General features: G+C 46.7%; 1 protein-coding gene across 1 annotated transcript in view; it reads right to left on the bottom strand.

The window, feature by feature from the left end:
* TEX14 (testis expressed 14, intercellular bridge forming factor) overlaps window positions 1–22,960 on the bottom strand; it is a 1,917,691-nt gene that overhangs the window by 1,822,814 nt on the left and 71,917 nt on the right. The window lies entirely within an intron of this gene.

Here is a 22,960-nt window from a genome sequence, read left to right as displayed (position 1 = left end):
GGGGGGTGCCAGCCTGTGCCAACCCCACCCCTCAGGTGTGGGAGACGAGGTGAAGCACGACCCTGGGCTCCGGCCATCTTGAAGATGGGGAGGCCTGCCCAATCACAGAGCTGCTAACAACAGGACGACAACAACTGACTACCGGCCTGTCGATCCTGGAACCTGCTCCTGCTTAATCCCAGCGACTCCTGCGGACAGCAACCTTGGGACACCCGGACGACCTGCCTGCCTTGATCCTCTTGAAGACTGGGACTCCCATCAGCAGAGACTCTGCTTCAACAACCCACCTGGTGCCAACCAGGAAGCGCCGGACCAGCCCACTCTGCACCCGCTGAGCTCGGGCTGGGCCCAACCGAACCAAGACCACGAGGACGTCCCCCCGGCGACTGGGACCGAAAGTCCAGTGCCCAAAGACCCTCCTCGACGAACCAGCCGACACCTGCAGACTCAGAACCAGGGGCCACCCCAACCGCGACCAGCCGAGGGTAAGCTTTTCCGACACCCAAACACACCCCTGCACCCCGCGCCCTAGAGCCCCCTGTGCCTCCCTTTGGGGAACCTATCTGTGCTCCAAGATCCCAATTACCTCTCGAAGTGCTGGTCGCCCCTGGAGAGTCTCCGTCCCCGAGCCTGTAGCCTTTGTTCCTTTTTGACCTTTCCCATTGGACAACATTGAGCGCCCGGAGGCTGAAAAGCACCCTGCACCCAGCCGCCCGAGTGCAGCTGGCGGTGACCCCTGTGTCCTATCCTACTTCCCCCCTTGCCGTGAGCAAGTGACCAGGAGCCCGGCTCCCACACCCGCATGGCCTGCTAGCCAGCAGCCACCAACTGTAGGCCCACCTTCCCTCATTGGGACTACCTACCTCTGCACCCGGCCGCCCCTGTGCCGCTGGGAGTGAACTAACTGTTCTTACCTGACCCTGGGGGACCCCTGAGTCTATGCCCAGAACCTTAACTTCACCAACCAAGTACTCACCAGGAAACCAGTAATTTACTTACCTCCCATTGGATAACAATTGACTCACTTTGACTCGAAAATTTTCAAAGTGTGAAGTTTTGAAATTTAAAAATATTCACATAAAATCAGCCAAAGTCCGAATTCCGAAGTACTCACCTGTGATCAGGGGAGAAGCCAGTACTGTAACTTTCAGCCCAGTACTGAACTGCTAAAGTAATCCCTAGCGCAGTAATCCGTATTTTCTCCATAGGAACCCATTGTCTGCTTTTCTATGAAATTTCTTCTGTCTACTTTTGAAAACTTGAAATATTCGTTAAAAATCACACGAAATACTAAAACGCAATTACCTACCTGTTTTGAGTTAAGATCCCAGTGCCGGCCCTAGGAGACCAGTACTGGAGTACAAAAGTTACACGATCGTACTTTACCTGCAATCTGAATTTTCTCCCATTAAATAACATTGTCAGATTTCGATTGAAAAGTGTGAACTTTTAAAACAGCTTTATATTCCTGAAAATTCACTACAATAACTAAAACGCTTTTGCTAATCTAGTTTCAGCTTAGACCCCAGGACAAGATCTAGTCCTGGGACTGCTAAAGTAATCTACATAGTAATCAACATGTGGAAAACCAATTGAGCACAATGCTATAGTGTGTTTTAGGATTGTTTTACTTACTGTCAATACTGTATTAATTGTGAGCACAGACTTAATTGCTCCTTTGCAAGGTAATTACATGAGAGAACTCATAACAAGAAAAGTATATTTTTATAACTGTTGGTTCCAAAAATAAAACACCTATATCTGTGGATATAAAAACAATTGGCCTGGAGTTCAGTCCTTGAGTGTGTGAAACCTTTTGCTGACTGAGTGTGTATAACAAATGCTTTACACTGTCCTCTGGTACTGCCTTACTGCTCGACCAAGCTACCCCTTTGGAGAGTAAGGTCAGTTCTGACATTAACCCCTGTTATACCTCTGGGGTTGGTGGACTCTATACACCCTGTACTTCATTTTAATCCAGTATATATAGAGCCACTTTCTCACAGTGTTCTTGAGCCATAGGGATGGTAAAGTAAGCGTCCTTTAAATCCAGTTTGACTGACCAGTCTTCTTGCAGGAGGAGGGCCCTGAGGAGGTGAATACCCTCCATTTTGAAATGTCTGTATACCAGGGGGCAGATTTACAAGCCCCTTGCGCCTCTTTTACGGTGTTGTTGCGTCACTTTTGTGATGCAGCGGCGTCACAAAAGATGCACCATGGTGTGGGGAATTTACAACGTGACGCATCTGGAAGATGCGTCACGTTGTAAAGCCGTGCGCCATAAGGAGGCGTTCCGGTGCAGGCGGTGAGGGGGGACGTTCCAGCGCAGGAACGCCTCCTAAAAGTGGCTGAGTGAAATCTACAAGATTTCACTCAGTCACTTTTAGGCCAATGCTGCGTCAAAACCCTGCGCCTGCTTGAAGCAGGCGTAAGGATTAACGCAGCATTGGACAGATAGGGCACCCCCGAGCCTTGCTGGAGCTGGGTCGCGCTTGCGACGCTTCTCCAGCAATGCGCCGTCTTTACGGCACAGATGCGTCACGCATCTGTGCCGTTTTTGCCCCATGGTGCGCTGCATCGAAAATGCGGCGCACCATGGGTGGCGGAGCTGCGGGGCACAATAACTGGCACATCCCTGGGGATGCGCCAGTTATTGTAAATCTGCCCCCAGATATATGTTTACTTTTTGAAGGTTTATGACAGGTCTCCAAACTTTTTCCTTTTTTTGGATGAGGAAAAGAGTGCTGACAAATCTCTTTAAAGACCATGGAACTTCTATAGTAGCACCTTTTTGAAGCATAGAAGACATCTCCTCTTCAACAATTTCTTGATGGTTATTCGAAAGGGTCAAAGGTTTGGGAGCCTCTGATCCAGAAAGTCTATTTTGAAACGCCGAATGGTCTCCAGAACCCAGGGGTCTTGAGTCAAAGATTCCCATTATGATAAAACTTTTTGAGCATGCCCCCTACCTTCGGGGGGGGGGGGAAAGAAGAAGGAAGAGGAGCACTTACTTTGAAGATTGGTGTTGTTGGGTGTTCCACGTGATCTGTAACCTCTGTTTCGAGAGCCACTCCCTCTCTGAGGATAGAATTGATAGTTAGATGGGTAGAATCCTCTACCTGTTCCTCTGAAGGATGAGAAGGGCCGTTGGCTGCCATGGCCGGAAGAGCGGCCCCTTCTTCCAGCCTGTCCAAAAAGGTTGTAATTGTAGACGCGTTTCATATTGGCTTGGGCCTTGTCAAGAGCAGTAAAGGTAGAGCCATATTTCCCTATTGATTTAATCATATCCTCGCCAAAGAGGAGGCCTTTGGGGTTGAGAGAGGGTCCTTTTTCTGCTAAATCACCTAACTTGGGGTTGATCTTTGTAAGGATGGTCCTCCTCCTTTCAATATTGAGGCTGGAATATGCGTTGCCTAGAAGGGCGATGGCCCTTTGACTCCATCCTCTAATGGGGTTGATGTCACGAGGGGAGTTAGAGATATGAGACTCCTCTGCCAAGTCTAAAATCCTGGTGATGGGGCCAAGAATGTCGAGAAGGCGATCCTGGCAACCCTAAAGGGTTTCTTAAGGTCGTTGCCCAATTTAAATAAAAATGTAATCAAGTCAGGGTCAAGGTTTGGAGTCTGACAGACCTTGTCTTTTATAGAGGGTCTAGGGCACTCGGATTTGAGGGTGTTGGGAGTCTCTTTCAAGAGAATTTCTAAGCCATCTTGTAATAAATTGCGAAACGTGTTCCTGCGGGAACCATTTAGAACTATTGGGGTGGGAAATGTTGAGAGGGGAGAACATTTCCTCTCCCAAGGGGTTGAGGATGGTGTTTTTGGAGGAGGAGGAGGAGTCTTCGTCATCCAGCAAAAATTCGGCGTAGGGGTTATGGAAACTTTCCTCCTCTTCCGAGTCAGGATCTGCGTCGTTCTGAGCACTATTATAATTTGTGCCGCTAGGGACACCCATCAAATTTGTGCCGCTAGGGACATCCATCAAGGTTGTGTCGCGGGGGACACCACTAACATTTGAAGTGCAAAGGTCTCCCGTCAAGATTGAGGTGCTAGGACCTCCCAAACCAGTTAAGGTGCTAGGACCTCCCATAGTGCGTTCAGAAAGAGGCTCCGAGTGGTTAGATGTTTTGGTGCTGTTCCCCTTAGTGTTAAACTGAACGTTACGAGAAGAGAGATCGTCAGGTGGAGCATCTTGGTCAAAGGTGAGTGGTCTCTTTGAGGACATTAGCTCTTTAAGGGTGTCCAACATGCAGGACCTCATTTCTCTTTGTAGGACATTTTTGAAGAATTCATTAGCATGGCCAGGGGAACTAACAGTGGCATCGTCAGAATCAAGGTCAGACATGGTGTTAAGGGATCAATCTGCCTTACTTGTTATAGGAATGTTTAAAATCTGTCTTGCTTGCTTATTTTTTATAATCTGCCTTGCTTGCTTACTGTTTATAAACTGTCTTGTCTGCTAAGGGGACAGTGTGACTTTAAAAACTGTCTCCCTTAATTCTGGGAACAGTATAGGAATGAACTTATTCAAGCCTCCTCTTTTTTTTTTAAAGGATATAATTGTTTATACAGTAACAGGTACAGGATGCCAACGGTGGACTCTAGGTGCGGCACCAACCCCTGATTATTTCCACAAGTGTCAGAAAAGTACTTATAAGCTGTTAGTGTGCAAACAAAACTCCTGCACCCACCGTTGCGGGTAGCAACCCAAGAGAATGGGAAGAAAGTCACTGACGATAATGGAGTTGTGCACTACCAGGATATCCAGGCGATAATAATGAAGCTGAATCAGTTTCTTCGCTGCAAAAGTCTTTATTTGACATAATTCCAAAAATATAAAAGCAACAGCCAACGCGTTTCGTTCTTACAAATTCGTCAGGGCTGTAGATAAAAACATAAACAAAATAAATAAGGGTCCAAACTCATATAGTGCAGACCACAAAATGAATAAAAACATTACAGTCGTTTAAAAAGAAGGCCAACACGATTGTGTAAGGACTTATCTGGAGTAGCCACTCCTAGATTATGTATTGTGCTTACAACAAGAAAACAAACATTGTATAATGTACATTTGTGATAAAACCAACATTTAGTGACAAGATTCCATCAACAATCCCAATTTTTATAATTTTTTTATAATTTTATGGTTTTGTGGTTTCTAAATATCCAGCGGGTCATGACCCAATTCTGGGTATGTTCGGTTTTTACACATTCCTATACATACGAAATGGGAGAACATCAGAAAAGTAGTGTAGGATTACCGAGAGATTTTTTCATATATTTGTGAAGCATTAATCTTACGGGGACTCCATTTTGGGTTATGAAAATCTGGCCCGTACTTGAGCGGAGATATGGCATTATATCCCTTCTCTCTTTCTGTGCATTTCCCATTTGTAATCTTAATGGAACAGAGTACAATTTTTACCAAATTGACTGAGTTATACAGAATATAGTGCTATCATAATGATTCCAAAAGTCAAAAACAGATCATGGTAATATATTGAAGTAGTATCAAGAACTTTCTTCCACATTACAAAAACTGGTGTGGTAAGCAGAACCTTTCGATTCCATACATTTTAAATTTTTATTTCTTTATTTTTTTAAATTTGGATTGCATGGATCCCTCATGGATACATTATATCATGTATGGGACAGTTCCAACCATAATATCACATAGTTTCCATAACACTAATGATTTTTGGCCATGCAATTGCAAGAATTACCAAAATAGCCTAAATCTCTTACATCACCGGTCACTCATTCCCACAACCTATTTTAAAGCTTGAAATCAATGATGTCAGTTAGTACATACCAGTCAGTAAGTTGCGTAATGATCGTCTCGATCTGTCATGCCTGAAGCATCGTGGAGTGTAGCAATCTTTCAGGAACGTGTGCCGCCTTGATAAGGGCCACGTTATGGAACTAAAAAATATAAGGATAGTAATATTCAGATTTCAGTGGATGAGGAAAGAGAAGAGTTCGATATTGTAGACAAGATGTCAAGTTCACAACATCATGATATCCAAGACTGTCCCCGTAATTGTCAAAACATCCTTACATGTGGGGGCCAAGAAGTAATACTAAACAAAAATAAGAAATGATCATGCAAGGCATCCCACATGCACTGCAGGCAGTGGCAGCGGCTATGTATCATCATATTTTTTTGAGAGCCCTTCAGAGGAAAACCGCCTCGACCTATTTACACCTGCCAGTAACGCAAAACCAGTGGAGCTAAGCTGTGTGGCGTTCACAGCGCGTGATACGAAATAATCATGCGAGGCATCCCACAGGCAGTGCAGGCAGTGGAAGCGGCTAGGTATCATCCTATTTTTGACAGCCCGTCATAGGAAAACCGCCTCGACCTATCTGCACCCGCCAGCAAAGCAAACACAGTGGAACTAAGCTGTGTGGCGTTCACAGCGCGTGGCATTAACCAACGTTGCTCCCGTTATAGTTTTATAATTATGATAGAGATTTATACTAAAAGGAATGTTATAACACACTAGCAAGGCGGCAGGTAGGTAAAACTAAAAGGCAGGGACATACGAAGAATTAAAGAGTCACTGCTAAGCTGTTTTGAACGATGACCACTGCATGTCAGGGAATATCGCTCTCAAAGTTGAAAGCATGGCTCGCTTCTAAGGGGAAAGATGGCAGGCAGACAACGGGATCTAGTTGAAAAATCAGCGGAATAGGCTCGTACCTGTTAGTCAATCGTCTCCACGAGATGCCGGGTATCTCCTGGAACACCGAATAGCTTACGAGAAGGTGTTTAAATACCCTGTTCTTTGGCGCGAAAAAATCAATTAAGGCGTAATTGATGAAGAAAGACTTCATTGGCCGAGTGCCAGCATGTATAGTTCTCTTGGTGAGAAAACGTAAAGGAAGTTTATACGTGTCCATATACAATCGCATTTAAAACCATTCTGGTCGTACTTCTGTCTCAGGTCCACCTTTTTGTGCCCCTAAGCTGGAATAGATAAAAATAAAATAGATATTTACCAAAATCGGATAATATACAGAAGCATTCATAGAACAACTCCTAAAAAATGTGTGATTCTCACAGGAGGATCGAACCGGGTCTGCATGTTGACTTCCATGGCTGGGACGTAACAGCCTGAGCTAACAACAGACTCTCCCGTCACGGGCTAAGAAATCCCCATCTTCACAAAAAGCTATACGACACTCGTCGGCCTGCATAGTGATGTCACCAAAAAAAGTGGGAATGTATATAAATGAAAATAAAAATGAATAAGAGCACAAGTGTGGTAAACGGACATTTTTCGGTAATTGTTTACCTCAACAGGAAATGAACCAAGTCAGCACAATATTTAGTGTAGATATAGCATATATCTTGAGCTGACATGCAAGAAGCTTCCTAAGAGCGACCAAGAACCCGTCCTAAGTAAAGACTCCTTAAGCAGGGTGCCCAGTCAATATCGCAAAGGAGATAGTCAACATATGGTCCCAGAAGGTTTCCATCCCTCAACATGTGCGCAAGCCTAAATCCTCTTAATATTTTTTTCATAGCTAATTTACAGTATTAGGCGTCAATTCATCATCACTATACCCCGTTCGTAACACATATAATTCTTAGTTACTTCCAATTGGTCATTACCGGGCATAGTCATGGCTATATAGTACCCCAATGATCATAACCGAAAGCATGTGCACAGAGTCTAAGGATTATTTCTGAGATGGATGAGTTGTTCTCATCAGGTTTTTAACAAATGCACGTTCAGATATCCAAAATACCTTTCAAAGCTACGTAACCTATGTCTGTCTATGTCAGAAAATAATGGAACTCGTGGTCAATGTTATGGCCCTTCTTAATTGTCTGGAGTCTGCATATCCATTTGGACTCTAGCTGGCCAAGAGCAAGAACCCTATCACCTCCCCGGGGTTTTTTTGGGTACATGATCGATCCCACAGAACTTGAATGTGTTATTATCCCCATGGAAGTTTTTATAGTGTTCGGTCATTGGGTGCATCGTATCGCCATTGAGTAGAGCCCTACGGTGTTCTTGTATCCTCTTTTTGAGATTCCGAGCCGTACTTCCCACATAGGTCATTTCACATGGGCATACCAATGTGTAGACCACAAATGGTGTATTACAATTTATGAAGTGTTTGATTTCATATGTCTTAGTGGTGTTATGACTGAATTCCTTACACTTATTTTGTCCAAATGGGCATATGTTGCAATTGGTGTAAGTGAAAAAACCCTTTGGTGCCTCAGGCAGGTAGTTGGTAGCCTTCTTGGTTGTGATATATCTGGGGCATAATGTCCTTCTCAATGTGTGTCCACGTCTATACACCAGGGATGGTTTCTCAGTGATGAAAGGGCGTAGTTTAGGAATATCAAAAAAGCAGATGCCTGTGTTTTCTAAAGGCCTGATATATTTTATTACTGTGTGCTGTATAATCAGTAAAAATTGAGACCTTGTCTCTGGCCTTGCTTCTCACATTGCTACCTCCCCCATTACGATTGGCCCGAGGTTATAAGGTATCAGACCGTGGGAGTTTTAATATGTGTTGTTCTGCTTTGTTGAGGGTATGTGTGTCATATCCCCTCTGCATGAAACGTTGTTTTGTATCTGCTATATTGGCAATGAATTCAGTGTCTCTACTGCAAATTCTACGGGCTCTGACGATCTCCCCATATGGTATATTTGCCACCACTGACCTTGCGTGTGCACTGGTGGCGTGTAATGTACTGTTGCACGAGGTATCCTTCCTGAACAATGTGCTATGTACCTGTCCTTCTTTTACAAAAAATCGAATGTCCCGAAAATCCATCTTTTCCTTATGATATGACATAGTGAGTGTTACATTATATGGATTACTATTAAGGTAGTTCAAGTATGTCTGTAATTCGACATCGGATCCAGTCCAAAGGCACAAAATGTCGTCTATGTACCTCCCCCAGAACACAATGTGTTTGGTCCAGGGGGAGGCACGACAGCTCCAAGCATGCTCCCTCTCATACCAGCCCATAAAAAGGCTGGCATAAGAGGGAGCAAACTTTGAACCCATGGCTGTACCCTGCAATTGGCGAAACCATCTCTCGTCATGTTTCAAATAATTGTTGCTGAGGATGAGGTCTATCATTTCTATGATCATGTTGTTAAAATCATAGAGGTCTGCTCCCTCCCTGTCAAGATAGTATTGGGTCGCCAGCAGCCCATATGTTTTTTTGATGCAGGTGTAAAGTCCTACTACATCAAATATCACAAATTTTAAGTCATCAGACCAAGGGTATCCATCCAGTTTAGTAAGTATATCAGTACCATCCCTGAGATAGGCCGGAAGATTAACAACATGTTTTTGTAAGATGAGATCTACAAATTCTGACAGCCGTTCCGTGGGTGAGCCTATACCAGAGATGATTGGTCTCCCGGGGGGAAATACCCCCCCCTTGTCCACTTTTGGTAATATGTAAATGCAAGGGAAACGTGTCTGATGAACAAAGAGGTATTTGTGCTCAACAGCTGTCAAGAGGCACTCCTCCCTCCAGTTTGTTAGTCTGCCTTTGATGGTGGTTTTGAGTGCAGGCATGGGGTTCTGTTGGATTTCGGTGTAACATATGTGGTCATTAAGTTGGCGTTGGATTTCCACCATATAGTCTTGGGTGTACATCACCACCACGTTACTCCCCTTGTCCGCCTCCCTTATGACTATGTTAGTGTCATTTTTTAATCTCTGGAGTGCATCCCTTTCAGGTTTGCTATGGTTGTACTGTTGTGGTGGTGTATACCTGGAATGTTTTTCCATGCGATATAGATCCTCCGAGAGTATTGCTCCGAACTTATCAATGTTAGAATTGTACCCCATTTGTGGTGTGAAGCTAGATTTGCATCTAAGACCACTATCATGTGTAGTATTTTCTGTAATGTCTAGTTCCAACAAAAGGGCATGCATATCTTTTGTTTCATCACTCTTTTGTTTTATACACTAGACGGGATCAAGATTGTCAGCAGGGGGCTCTAGCAACGATCTCCGGCAGCAGCTGATGAGAGCGATGTAACTGAAACAATCGCTCGAGGTCAGCCGCTGCCGGAGAATCCATTTAGAGGAAGATCCGTAGGCAAGCGGGGCATGCGACGCCGCCGTTGACAAGGTCCATTCCTCTCTGAGAAGGGAAAAACGCGCTCGCGGGGACGGAGCGAGCGCGTACTGAATTTGAGAGAAATCGAAGGGGGAATGGAGTCCCCAATGAATAGCGGGCGCGACGAGAAGGGTAGAGGAAACCAGGAGCGGTGCGCCCGGCAGGAGCGAGTGCGGGCCCACCAAGAAAAAGAAGTCACTTCGGTGAGGAAGGGGAGGGAAAGGGTGGGTAAAACTCAACGACCATGGATTGGAAGTTTATGGGGGGGGAAGGGGCTGGGGGCAAACCCAGTGTTAGGCACAAATTAGAAAATTAGAGTTGGTTAAACAATCTATCAGTCTAATTAGATAGTCAATACAGTGTATAAGCAACACAATCTAAAAACATGATATACAATAAAGGCATAATATATCAAAAACAGAGCAAATAAAGAGTAAGAAAGTGTAAGTAACTTACCTGCTTGCGAGCCGCATTTAAAAGAGGCAGTCTGTTGGCTCCTCATGCCTTTTATAACTTGTGCTCACTGCATTCTAGAATTGTTTTGCTTATGATGTAGTGCGACTGCTTGTGACAGCATTTAAAGATTAATGCATAAAGTAGCCTCCTCTCTTGTAATGAAATTGTAAGCTCGCTACTCACCCATGAGGGTCTCAAGGCGCTGAGGGTTCCTGGCGCTGGCCGCGAACGGGCTTGCCTTTAGCGCAACTGCTGTGCGCAGCTGCTGGCATTAATACAGGAGGTGAGAGGGAGAGGGAAACGGCAGAGGGGAGGGGCAGCAGCGGCGGGTGGGGAGGCGGGGGATCAGTAGATCTGTCTAGCCGAAGAGCCAGGTCTTGAGGGTCTTCCTGAAGGTGTTCAGGGAGGGGGCTCGTCTGATGTCAGCTGGTAGCTGTTTCCAGGTCGTGGCTGCAATGTATGAGAAGGATCTTCCGCCTGCTCTGGCTCTGTGGATGCAAGGGTTTTCGCCCGGTAGGACGTTGGAAGATCGGAGGTTTATTTTGGGTATGAGGAAGTTGATTCTGTTGTTGAGGTATTTGGGTCCGTTGTTGTGTAGGCATTTGTAGGTGTGAGTGAGGATTTTGAAGGTGACTGTTTTCTCCATAGGGAGCCAGTGGAGTCTTGGTAGGTGGTGGATAATGTGTTTGTGCTGGGGGATGCCGAGGACAACTCTGGCGATGGTGTTCTGTATTGTCTGTAGTTTGCGGAGTAGGGACTTGTTGATGCTGGCGAAAAGTCCAATCTGCTGGTGATGAGTGCTTGTGTGACTGTCTTCTTTGACTCAGAGGGGGTCCACTTGAAGGTCTACTTGAAGGTCTTGCAGAGAATGCGGAGGGTGTTAAAGCCGCTGTAGGTGAAGCAGTTGACCTGGCGTTTCATGGTGAGTGATGAGTCGAGTACGATGCCGAGGTTCTGGCATGGTCTGAGGGGGTAGGTGGGCTTCTAAGGGAGGTTGGCCACCATGTGGTGTCCAATGCTGAAGGGGTGGTACAGAGGACGAGGACCCGTGTCTCCTCTGTGTTGAGCTTCAGGCAGCTGTTGGTTATCCAGACTGCGATGTCATGCATTCCTTTCTGGAAGTTGAGTTTGGGGGTGGTGGGGTCTTTGGTGAGGGAGAGGATGAGTTGGATGTCGTCAGCGTAGGATACAATGTTGAGGCCTTGGGGGCGGCTTTCCTGGGGCGTTGTATGTTGGGGTTGAGTAGTGGGGAGAGATTGTCTGCGCAGTTGGTGATCTGGGTGCGTTGTTTACGTCGGATGCCCAGGTGCGGTTGTCTCGGGTGAGGGTGAAGTTAAGTTGCTCGTCTGTAACCTTGCTCCTGTTCCTTCGTGGTGGGCATGGGGCTGGTTTGGGTGTCTTGGGTTTGTCAACGGTGAAGTTTATGGAGTGGTGGTCGATCCATGGCGTGAAGATGGGATCGAGGTTGTGTCCTGCTTTGTGAGTCAGTGTGTTGACAAGTTGTTTGAGTCAAATGCTGGCGAGGTTATCACAAAGGATGGTGGAGTTGGGGTCCCTGGGGTTATCGAGGTGGAAGTTCAGGTCTCCAATGAGTATGTAGTTTGTTGAAGTGATGGCGTGGGGTGCGATGAAGTCGTTGATGGTGGTGGCGAAGGGTGTCCGGGGGTTGAGGGGGTCTGTAGAGGAGGGTTCCTCAGAGTGTGGCTTTGGGGTGGTCTGGATCTGGAAGTGCAGGTGTTCGGCAGAGGGAAAGGTTTCGCTGGAGGTTGTGGGGCGGAAGGTGATTCTGCGCTCCTGTGGGCGATGGTGAGGACCTCTGCAGGGTGGTTGGAGCGGTCTTTCCTTTGGATATTGTATTTGTCCGGGAAGCCGGTGTTGATGCGGAGTATGCGTTGGTCAAGGTCTCTGTGAAGAAGGCGATGTCAGGAGAGAGGGAGTCGAGTAGGTTCCAGATTTCTATGGCGTGTTTGTGTATGGAGCGTATGTTGAGGATGATGCATTTAAGGGTGTCGCCGGTGTTGGTCTCGGTGGTGCTGGAGGCCAGGGTGGCGGTGAGGGTCTGTCGGCAGTAGAGGCAGGAGAACTGCCCGTGGGATGTGTTCAGCGAGGCCTGTTGGCATTCTCTAAGTCTTCCGGGGTTGAGTGCGAGGAGGGTGGTGTTGTAGCGGTGGATGGTCGGAGATCCAGGGTTCCTGGCTCTGGCCGCGGACGGGATTGCCTTTGGCGTGCCTGCTGCTTGCAGCGGCCGGCATTAATGCGGGAGGTGGGAGGGAGAAACGGCAGAGGGGAGGGGCAGCAAGTGCAGCAGTGGCGGGTGGAGGAGCGGGAAGCAGGAAAAACAGGCAGAACGGCACAATAACAAGCAGAGCACAAAAATAAAAAACAGGCACAACAAGGCAAAATAATGGGAAAAAGAGAAGCACAACAGGACAGGCAACGGAGCAAACAGAGGGCGCAGCTTAGGCAGGAGCTTAGGCTCGAACCCCTACCTGCACTGAATCCTGCCTGGGCAGAGGCACAGCACAGAAGCCGGCGCTATGGGGAGAGAGCAGGCCCCTGGCCGAGGTCAGAGGTCCTGCTCGTGCTCACCACGCAACGGCCGGCATTAATAGGGGAGGTGGGAGTGTGGCACAGCTGGGAGGCAGGATGGGAAACTGCGGAGGGGAGAGTCGCAAGGGCAGCAGCTGCGGATGGGGGAGCAGGAAGCGGGAAAAAAGGGCAGAACGGCACAATACCAAGCAGGGCACAATCAATAAAAAGCGGCACAACAAGGCAAAAACAAGGCACAATAATAGGAAAAAGAGACACACAACAGGAGAGGCAATGGGGCAAACAGAGGGTGCAACCTAGGCAGGAGCCGGCTTGAACCCATATCTGCTCTGAGTCCTGCCTGGACAGATGCACAGCACGGCAGCCGGAGCTACGGGGGGAGAGATATCTAGGCACCGGAACCTGGATTTGAGGACTCCAAATGTCCATTCAACTATGGCCCTTGTGCGTCCCAGTGCAACTCTGGGCCTGTGTGTGTGTCACTCTGAGGGGTGTCATCAGCCATGGTGTGAGTGCATATCCTTGATCACCTGAAACAGATTAGAGAGATATGTGTCCATTACTATATGAGCCTGCTGTTTTTGGAATGTGCCTTTTTTTGTGTGTGTGCGTAGTGTAAGTTTGTACTTTCTGGTTTGTCATGTTGAGTTTTCAACAATTTACCAACAACTTACTAGCATCTGTGAAATGAACTTGCCTATACTTGACAGATTACACATCACCATGTTGGCATTGTCTGGGTCCTGTGTATTGCTTTAATGTTGTGACTGTCAGGATGTATGGGTCAATGAAAAGGCACATGATAGTTTCTCTACAGGCTTGTTGCACAAACAGAATGTCTCCTGCGCACATATTGTGGAGGGTGCACCATTGGCACATGTTCCTGATTAGGCTTCCCTCTTGACTTTTGGATGAAGACTATGCTGGTACATCATCTGGGGAACATCATTGGTAGTCATTGTGCTGAGTGTAACTGAGAGTGGAAATCCTTGTCTGCTACAGGTTGGTCTCATTGTGGGATCTTTACATTAAGCTTGCCATAAAGATGGGTCAGTGTCTAGGTGACAGAAGCACTGCTACCTGGTGCACTTGACTTACTGGGACACTTGTAGTCAATATACATTGATGTCCTTGCGCAATGAGTTGACTTAGACTCTGTATGTTGTGGTACGACACATCAATTTACCCTTATGTTTGTCTGTGTTTTTTTTTGTGCATCATACTGCTACACCTCGCCAGGGGATACAAGTGGATGCACAACATGTGTTGAGAATGTGATTACGCCCCCTACCTGCCGCTCTTAACCTTTCGTGACACCCGCTCCGCGGGTGCCACTCACAAACCTACCACTGCCTGCAAGGGAACTCTCACAGCATCGGAAGCGAGGAGCGCTTTTCGTGCAGCCTTTCAGCCTTGTATCCTGATTTCACCGAGGTCGCGCTGCTGGTGGGAGCTTCTCCGTGCTCGACGGAGTGCCTGTCAGCTCCCAGCAAGCGCTTGACCCCATCACCATTGGCTGCCTGCACCGGGGGACTGCGAGGCCCAGAAGCCTTTGCTTCTTGCACCTGGTGCCTCTTCCCCCGGCGGTAACGCCCCCTACCTGCCGCTCTTAACCTTTCGTGACACCCGCTCCGCGGGTGCCACTCACAAACCTACCACTGCCTGCAAGGGAACTCTCACAGCATCGGAAGCGAGGAGCGCTTTTCGTGCAGCCTTTCAGCCTTGTATCCTGATTTCACCGAGGTCGCGCTGCTGGTGGGAGCTTCTCCGTGCTCGACGGAGTGCCTGTCAGCTCCCAGCAAGCGCTTGACCCCATCACCATTGGCTGCCTGCACCGGGGGACTGCGAGGCCCAGAAGCCTTTGCTTCTTGCACCTGGTGCCTCTTCCCCCGGCGGTAACGCCCCCTACCTGCCGCTCTTAACCTTTCGTGACACCCGCTCCGCGGGTGCCACTCACAAACCTACCACTGCCTGCAAGGGAACTCTCACAGCATCGGAAGCGAGGAGCGCTTTTCGTGCAGCCTTTCAGCCTTGTATCCTGATTTCACCGAGGTCGCGCTGCTGGTGGGAGCTTCTCCGTGCTCGACGGAGTGCCTGTCAGCTCCCAGCAAGCGCTTGACCCCATCACCATTGGCTGCCTGCACCGGGGGACTGCGAGGCCCAGAAGCCTTTGCTTCTTGCACCTGGTGCCTCTTCCCCCGGCGGTAACGCCCCCTACCTGCCGCTCTTAACCTTTCGTGACACCCGCTCCGCGGGTGCCACTCACAAACCTACCACTGCCTGCAAGGGAACTCTCACAGCATCGGAAGCGAGGAGCGCTTTTCGTGCAGCCTTTCAGCCTTGTATCCTGATTTCACCGAGGTCGCGCTGCTGGTGGGAGCTTCTCCGTGCTCGACGGAGTGCCTGTCAGCTCCCAGCAAGCGCTTGACCCCATCACCATTGGCTGCCTGCACCGGGGGACTGCGAGGCCCAGAAGCCTTTGCTTCTTGCACCTGGTGCCTCTTCCCCCGGCGGTAACGCCCCCGTGCATAAACCTCCCTTTAAATTGAACCGCATTACACGCAACGCGGGACGCGCGCGAGGAGAAGCGCGAGGCGAAGCCCGGGCCAAGGGCGGGCCCGTTTTAGCCCGTTCTAGACCGGGTAAGACTGGACTGGGCCACCCCACTAACATTTTTCCATATCTGTTACTGTATACCCAGGACTTTTGATTCTCACTTTATTGTTTCTGGTTGTGAATCTGTTTTTACTGTATTGTTTAAGCATGTCTCCCAGAATCACCCGAAACAGTAAAGCTGCGCACGCTGCCCAGATCATAGGTCCCATAGATCAATTTATTGCAAAAGCTCATGACGCCATTAACCAAGGTGTGCTATTATTAGAGAGAAGGGTATCACAAGATCTCGCTTTGGCCAGGCGCTCTTCATTGGGCTTACTGGCCTCAGCCATAACACCACAACGTCCCTTGGTGCCTGACTCTCAATACGAAACTCCGTCAGTACCAGGGACGGTGGATCTATCAGTATCTATTGACCTTTCTGTAACACAAACATCCCAGCCTTCTGCTCCCCACCCCTCAAGATCACTTGAGAGAACTCCTATTCTTTTTTCCAACTTGGAGGTGAATCCTCTATCCCCGAACACCAGGGGTCAACGGGAAGGTGCAATCCCGAAAAACAGAAAGAAAAAAAAAGATAACCACCCTACCCTGAACCCCACTGATTCGCAACAGGTTCTCCAGCCCCAATTTAATGTTGATCCACATTTATCAACTCACTCCTTACCACTAACGGAAACCTCAAATCAGCTTAACATCTTAACACTGCCAGAAACTATTGATCTTTCACCTGACAATTGTAGCATCGTTCCGGAAGGTATTACAGGCAAAGGGCGAACCTCTCTGCCGCAAGATATGCCTATTTTAGCCTCCATAGAGGCTCTAATTAAATTACATCTTAATCCCATTAAATTGGTTCTATCTAAGATCGAGAAATCATTAGCCACACTGACAACTGAATTAAAAACTAACACTACGACCACCAAGCCTGCAGCCCCAGTGACTCGGCAACCTAACTCAAAACCCATTCCAAAACCGGTAAAATCAGGGGCCATTGTCCCCAAACAAACTTTACAACTTCCTAAAGTGGTGACCACCACAGCGGTGGTCCACCAAAAATCTGCCCCCATAACCAGCCTCAATCCTCAGCAAAACTCATCAAATTCAGCCACAAAACAACCTGTTATTCCTTCTGTGCCCGACCCTCCTGTACAAAAGGCCACCTCTTCCGGTCCACCACCTGCACGCCCTGCAGCTAAAACATCAGTCAATAAAAATGCGGCCTATAATGCAAGGCGCAATGTCCCTCGCTCAGCTCATCTCCCTCCAGAAGCTACCCCGTATGTAGCTATCATGACCGGGGTTCCAGCGTTGCATGTCAACTCTGAAGAACCCGGTTGGTCATTAAAAAATAAGGTTCTCCATTGGTTGTCATTGAATCGACCACTTCCCCCATTTGTTAACAATGGCATTGTCTCAGTCCGTAGAGTTCCCTGGGTAGGGAAAGAGAAAAAAACCATCCCAGGTGATTGCGTCATAATAACTTTTGAAGACCCCCAAATCATAGAATATATCTGCCCATGGAGTGCTCAAACCTCCTCGGAAGGAATTGGCACGAAAAGGTTAGCTTTCTTCTACCCCCCAACTAATCTCCTTCCACCGGCTCCCGAGTGGAACTGGACTCAGGTAGGGAACCGACATAGAAACATGGATTGGATAAACTGGCAGGGACAAGGAGGCAGAAACACCATGCCTTCTTTGGATTGGAGAGGAGTCCCCACGTCTAACAGGTTTGACGGCTTGGAGATGGTGGACTGACCACCAACACCCAATGTCCTGGCCGTTGGCAACCCCTCCACTTTAGAGCCCCTATTTTTGATGCCAGTAATTTCCCCTGTCATTCAAAAACCGTCGCCCATACCTACGTCCCCATCATCACCAGCCAAGTTAACCTCCCAACATGTTGGTTCTCAGCCTTACCTTCATTCCAACAACCTGTGTGTTAACCATCATGAAAGTCTGCCCCGATCTCCCAGCACCGAGACGACCTCAACACAAGGCAAACAACCCCATAACGGACTGGTAGCAACTGCAAACGGACCACCAGCGGCCATCTCATTGCCGATATTATTCTGGAACGTAGCTGGTCTGCGACCCAGGATGCTATCGGCACCATGGTTGGCTTTTGCTACCTCTCACACGATAATGTGCTTTCAAGAGACATGGATAACTGATCCACTGCACATTCAAGGTTACGTAACATTCCACTCTCCCGCTAGCCCCTCAACACACGGCAGATCAAAGGGGGGTCTTGCAGTATATGTATCCAATAAGCTTGAAGTCAAGAAAATTTCCCTGCAGTGTACTTCTTTGTATTACCAGATTCTTCTGATTACTTTTAAAAATGGTATTTCATATTGTTTTATTAATTTCTATAATAACCTTTTACCTATAGAATGTGTTAAAATTGTTTCCGAAATTTCACTTTATGTAGGCGATCTACGTGCAAGGTTTGCGTCAACCACATGTAATGTAATCTGGGGAGGGGATTTCAATGCACAATTGTGTTCCCACTATATGAATTCTGAATGTGGCCTCCTAGACGAAAACGACTGCCCTATGACACATTTTACTCACTCCCCTGTAGGAGAATCTTTTAATGGTAGTCTAATGTCATTGGAATTGACATTTGCTAATGAACTTACTGACCCCCCCGTGGAATTTAATCCCACTTTTCATGGAAGGGGTTGCTTTAGCACCATTGATTTTATATTATGTTCTTATTCATTAAAGGGTATTGTTTCACAGTTTAGTACAGGATCCGAACTTTCAGGAGACCACTTCCCCAACACAATAGTACTATCTCTAATTTTGAGTGCGCCTCAACCTTTTAAGAAAAGCCTTCTGGCCCAAGAAACATTGTCCATGGCCAAAAATAATGGGTACTGTGTGAAATGGTCAAGAATCGAACCAGTTGAAACATCAACCACTGTGATCTCAAACGCACTCCCTTGGATTAATAAATGCTTAAACGAGACATCCTCCCCAGCGCAAATTATCACCAGTTTTGGGGAAATTCTGAAAGTAATCCAGAAGGCCCTCTTTCGAACCCGCAAGCAGGACCGCTGCAAGGAGCCAGGCTGGTTCAATACGGCTTGCAGGAAAGCTCTAAACGCCTTAAAAAAAGAGCTACATAATCCAATTAGGGACCGAGTAAAAATAGCTAAACTAAGACAAGAATATAAGCAGGCTCAACATAACTGTAGGAGAGACCATAAGAACGACTTATGGGCCAATTACACGAGAGTTGTAATAGAAAAGACAGTATTCTATTCTGGCAAACGGTAAAATCTCCCTTCCTGAGCGAGGGTAGCTCTCATCAATATTTGGATGTAGCTGTGTCTGCGGACGAGTGGGTGTCCCACTTTTCAAAAATCTTTAGTGACCCCATCGCAGAAAGTGTCGCTCAACCAAATTTTGTACCCGAGCCCATTGAGAAAGGGGAATAACCTATTGACCTTAACTTCTCTCTTGATGACGTTATAAGCGCACTATCTTCTTCAAAAGCCGGAAAAGCCCCCGGCCCCGATGGTGCACCACTAGATATATTTCTTTTTAACATCGAGTTGTGGTCGCCTATAATCACCCAGCTAATCGCTGCTGTATTAAAAGAAGGCCTTTTGGCCTCTTGGTCTTCCTCCATACTGCTCCCAATCTTTAAAAAAGGCGAGAGAAACAACCCTACGTGCTACAGGCCCATATCCCTCCTGGATTCACTGGGTAAAGTTGCGGGCCGCTTAATCTTGGACCGCCTCCAGGACTGGGCGACAGAAAAAAACATCTTAACAGACCTCCAGTACGGTTTCCGGGAGGGACTGGGTACTGTTGAACAAGCACTAAACCTAACACTTCTAATAGGGAAATATGCTGGAGTTAAACGGGGAAACCTTTTCATGGTCTACGTCGACCTCAGTGCGGCGTTTGATTGTGTAATCCATGCCAAGCTCTGGTCCATCTTGGACAAGTTGGGTGTTGACCCACCTCTTCTCAAATTTCTGCGGGAGCTCTATACTGGCGCATCGGCTCGCGTAAGATTTGGCACAGGCGGTGAGTTGACTCCATCTTTTCCAACAAATCGTGGAGTTAGACAAGGCTGCGTCCTCGCCCCCTTTTTATTTAATTTATATACCAACGGCTTGGAAGCGGCCATGCTGGAGGGGAGCCGAGATCTCCCTACCATCAATAAGCGCCCGATACCAACACTCCTCTATGCGGACGACTCCGTAATATTTGCTAGGACCCTAGTGCAACTTCAGAAACAGCTAGATAAATATTGCACTTTTATGCTTTCACTTGGGTTAAAGGTCAATAAGACCAAGACCTTCGTCATGCAATCAGGCCCCAAGGTAAAAAGCTCGAAACATCTTTGCATAGACCAATCAAAACTGGAACGCGTCACGGAATACCCCTACTTGGGTATCCTCGTAGACGATAAACTATCATGGAAAAGGGCGATGGTAAACAGAAGATTGCTCTACCAACGTGCAACTTCTGCCCTCGTTTCCTTTTCCAGAAAAATGGGCAAACCATCTCCCCCAGTACTGCTTAAAATCCATCAAGCAAAATGCCTGAGCATAGCCACGTACGGAGCCGGGGTCTGGGGCTACGTAAAAACAGATGAACTACAAAAAATACAAAATGGCTTTGTAAAATATCTCCTGGCTCTCCCGCAGAGCGCCCCCTCTTTCGGATGCCATATAGAGCTTGGGATAGATTATCTAACAGATTATGTTAGGTGTCAACCAATGCTACTATGGCACCGCATATGGACAAAGCCCCAGTGCCATCTTACACGTGCCCTGATCTCAGATTGTCTCGAGTTGTCGGCCTGGAAAAACATCCCATGGCTGTCTTTCGTGATCAATTTCCTGAAAGACCTTGACTTTACTCAGTACATCATCGAGCCTTCAGCTATTACTGAGATGAGTAGAAAAACCCTGAAAGCACACTGTCTTACTCACCTAAGGGAACTCCGTATGTCCAGTGAAGTATCTAAACAATCCAACGCCCACATTCTGATGGTTCAGACGTCCCCATGCACCCAACCATATTTATCATATCACATATCCAACCATGAAAAGTACCTATTAACGAGGTTTCGGTTTAATTTGTTTTTCCGTTTAGTTACCTTTCCTAAAATGTCTACCTGGTCACATGATTTGGATAAATGTCCATGCGACAAGGTCTCCCCCCAAACAACAATGCACGTGGTACTGTTTTGCCACTACTACGCAGTACCACACAGGCGCTGGGTCTTACCATTGTTACGACAAATGGGGTTGAGGACCTGTCGCCCGGCGTTTTTAGCCTTGCAACAGCTTGACTCGCAATATGTGGCAAAGAATTTAGCTGTGTTTTTGAAAACCTGTATAGCCATCCGTAAAACCCTGGAAACGAACTTTGTATGATTGTCAGTACTAGTGCTGTAAATGTACATAAACTGTATTCTTAAAACGCATTAATAACAATTGTGATTTTATAATGTATTGTTTTATTATGATGTACTTTTTATGATTGACAAAACGGTTAATCGAATAAAAGAATTGAATTGATTTAGATAGTTTATTTGCTCTTCCTAAGCATGCTCCATTCTGCAACAACACAGACTGATGTTCTAAGCAACTTTTGATTTTATTTGTGCGCAGTTAGTGCTTCCTGCATTCAGCACTACTATCAGAGCCATGATGCAGGTACACCCGCTGCATGGTGCATGGCTGACTGTGTTTTTGCATGTCAGTTAATTGTGCACTTTCACAAGTGAGAGCAGGGTGAACTGTCATCTTTGTTGTAAATATGGTACATGTGTTGATTTTAATATGTATGTGGCACAGCAGAAGCATTGGTTCTGTGTTGTGTACTGCATTGATTAATAAAAAACGTGTCAGATGAGTTCAGCTAAATCTATGTTACAACTATGCCATAGTGGTTTGTGCGTTATTTTCATGGGTCTTCTCTTGTTGGGCTGTCTTCCAAATTTCTTGAATAATTTGCATTGTGTGGTTGTGTATATAGTTTCTGCATGTTCCAAGGCATGCTGTATTACATTGGCTACCTGTGCTTTGTCTAATATTTGAGCTACATGCTTGTGTACTTGAGGTTTGTGGTGTGTTAAGTTTGTACTTACCAATGAGCAGTACATCTCCATAAGTGCCATTCTCAAACCGCTGGTTGATGACTGACTGGCGAAATATGTATGAGTCATGCAGCCTGCCAAGGAACTTGGCAACAACACTGATGAACAGTCCCAGGTGGTCCACAATTGCCTGAACGTTAATGGAATGTGTGTCCTTCCTGTCCTGGATATATGTGCAGTGTCCGCAGGAGGCCAGTCAGTCAGTCAACAAGCTTTATTCGAATTCAGTAAAAAATTCATAAAAGCATACAAGATAAAAACACATTAAAAGGAAACAGCTAATTATGTTCATTACGTGATCACTATTTGTACAAGGTTAACAACAATTCATTATACTAATAAAATCGTTTTTACAATTCATCATAAACACACCCTAGCAGCTATGGTACAAGGCGTGATCATATCAATTTCAATTAAATCAGTCGCTTTAGAAATAGTGTTGTTTGAATTTTATGGTGACACATTTAAAATAAGACAGATAAGCTTCAGAGAATATAAAAGAGCAAAATACATAAGTAGTTACTTTGATAAAGACCATCCCCAGACTTAGTGCGAGTCGTTATCAATTTCAATTATTTGCGAAAAACCTTCTGAAATCGGATTTAACAAGTCAGTGCACCAGGACTATACCTTAGAATAAAGCAAATCGATTATGGGTGGGTATTATGTGCTTACTAGATCCAGGGCCTCTGCTACCCATGCCGAAGTTATTTTGTACATATGATCTTGCAGGGGGCAAATATGTAGTTCTGGGGTAAAAGTCACACAGCTCCCATGTTCCGATTGGGCCATCGCCCATTTGTGGCTGCCAACTTCGGAGATATTTGATAACTCGGGAGTCCCTAAAATTGACCAAAACCAGGTCTCCCGGTATGTCCTTGGGGATAGATCCCAACCACCCTACCCTTCTGACATTTAAAATCGTTCCATCTATATTGGGTGGTAGGGGTCTATTCTTGGTCACCCAGAAAGATACCTTATTTGCCAGATCCGCTGGTCTTTCAGTTTTGCTGTTAGTGAGCTCAGGCACGCCCGAGAGGATGCACACAAAAGGAGCCGCCTCCGGTGGTAGATCTATATGTTTAACCTTTCTTTGCA

Source organism: Lissotriton vulgaris, chromosome 2_1 (genome assembly GCF_964263255.1).
Source record: "Lissotriton vulgaris chromosome 2_1, aLisVul1.2, whole genome shotgun sequence".
NCBI classification, from domain to species: Eukaryota; Metazoa; Chordata; class Amphibia; order Caudata; family Salamandridae; genus Lissotriton; species Lissotriton vulgaris.
Note: the sequence above shows the minus strand (reverse complement) of the source record. Positions and strands in the feature narration are given on the sequence as shown.